We start from the raw sequence: 2212 nt of genomic DNA, 5'->3' as shown, positions 1-2212 counted from the left end.
GAAGATGGATGCAAAAATTCTCACCAAGATACTAGCCAATAGGATCCAACAGTACATTAAAAGAACTATTCACCACGACCAAGTGGGATTTATCCCTGGGCTGCAAGGTTGGTTCAACACCCCCAAATCAATCAGTGTGATACAATACGTTAATAAAAGAAAGAATAAGAACTATATGATACTCTCAATAGATGCAGAAAAAGTATTTGACAAAGTACAGCATCCTTTCTTGATTAAAATTCTTCAGAGTGTAGAGATAGAGTGTACATAACTCAATATTGTAAAAGCCATCTATGAGGCTCTCTGCTCCTCCCCGTTTGACAGACAGTTGCATCTTCTGGTGCAGTGCCAGCCATGTCCCCAAGACACGATGGTGAAGGTCGGAGTGAACAGATTTGGCCGTATTGGGCGCCTGGTCACCAGGGCTGCTTTTAACTTTGGCAAAGTGGATATTGTTGCCATCAATGACCCCTTCATTGACCTCAACTACATGGTCTACACGTTCCAGTATGATTCCACCCATGGCAAATTCCACAGCACAGTCAAAGCTGAGAACGGGAAGCTTGTCATCAATGCAAAGTTCATCTCCATCTTCCAGGAGCAAGATCCCACCAACATCAAATGGGGTGATGCTGGTGCTGAGTATGTTGTGGAGTCCACTGGGGTCTTCACCATCATGGAGAAGGCTGGGCCTCACTTGAAGGGCGGTGCCAAGAAGGTCATCATCTCTGCTCCCTCTGCCGATGCCCCCATGTTCGTGATGGGTGTGAACCATGAGAAGTATGACAACTCCCTCAAGATTGTCAGCAAGGCCTCCTGCACCACCAACTGCTTGGCTCCTCTGGCTAAGGTTATCCATGACAACTTCGGCATCGTGGAGAGACTCATGACCACCGACCATGCCATCACTGCCACCCAGAAGACCGTGGATGGCCCGTCTGGGGAGCTGTGGCACGATGGCTGAGGGGCTGCCCAGAACATCATCCCTGCTTCCACTGGCACTGCCAAGGCTGTTGGCAAGGTCATCCCTGAGCTGAACAGGAAGCTCACTGGCATGGCCTTCTGTATCCCCACCCCCAATGTGTCCATCCTGGATCTGACCTGCTGCCTGGAGAAAGCTGCCAAATATGATGACATCAAGAAGGTGGTGAAGCAGGCATCAGAGGGCCCCCTCAAGGGCATACTGGGGTACACTGAGGACCAGGTTGTCTCCTGTGACTTTAACAGTGACACCCCCTCCTCCACCTTCGATGTTGGGGCTGGCATTGCTCTCAAGGACCACTTTGTCAAACTCATTTCCTAGTATGACAATGAATTTGGCTACAGCAACCGGGTGGTGGACCTTATGGTCCACGTGGCCTCCAAGGAGTAAGAGCCCCCTGGACCACCAGCCCCAGTGAGAGCAAGAGGAAGAGAGAGGCCCTCAGCTGCTGGGGAGTCCCTGCCCCAACTTATCCCTCAAAACACTGAGAATCTCCTGACCTCCACCGTTTCCATCCCAGACCCCCTGAAGAAGGGGAGGGGCTTGGGGAGCCCTACCTTGTCATGTACCATCAATAAGGTATACTGTACCCAGCCAAAAAAAAAAAAAAAAAGGCCATCTATGAAAAACTCACAGTGAATATCATTCTCAATGGGGAAAAATTGAGGCCTTTTCTCCTAAGATCAGGAACACGGCAGGGATGTCCAATCTCACCACTGCAACTCAATGTAGTACTAGAACTCCTAGCCTAAGCAATCAGACAATGAAAATAAAACGCATCTGAATCGGCAAAAAAGAAATGAAACTCTCACTCTTTGCAGATGATATGATACTTTATGTGGGAAACCCAAAAGAGTCCACCCCAAAACTGCTAGAACTCATACAGGAATTCAGTAAAGGGGCAGGATATAAAATCAATGCACAAAAATCAGTTGCATTTCTATACACTAACAAGACAGAGGGGAAATTAAGGAGTCGATCTCATTTACAATTGCACCCAAAACCATAAGCTACCTAGGAATAAATCTAACCAAAGAGGCAAAGAACCTGTACTCAGGGAACTATAGAATACTCATGAAAGAAAGAAAGACACAAAGAAATGGAAAAAACATTCCATGCTCATGGATTGGAAGAACAAATATTGTGAAAATGTCTATGCTACCTAGAGCAATATACACATTTAATGCAATCCCTATTAAAATAACATGAACTTTTTTCAAAGAAATGGAA

General features: G+C 46.6%; 1 pseudogene; it reads left to right on the top strand.

Moving 5' to 3' along the window:
• The first annotated feature begins 370 nt into the window (after positions 1–370).
• Positions 371–1554, top strand: LOC114206798 (glyceraldehyde-3-phosphate dehydrogenase pseudogene; annotated as a pseudogene).
• The last annotated feature ends 658 nt before the right edge of the window (positions 1555–2212 follow it).

The sequence above is a fragment of the Eumetopias jubatus genome, unplaced genomic scaffold (assembly GCF_037043125.1).
Source record: "Eumetopias jubatus isolate StellerSeaLion01/CBP00866 unplaced genomic scaffold, mEumJub1_p1.0 scaffold_2, whole genome shotgun sequence".
Lineage (NCBI taxonomy): Eukaryota > Metazoa > Chordata > Mammalia > Carnivora > Otariidae > Eumetopias > Eumetopias jubatus.
The sequence above is the reverse complement of the archived record's forward strand: the minus strand, read 5'-3'. Positions and strand labels throughout refer to the sequence as shown.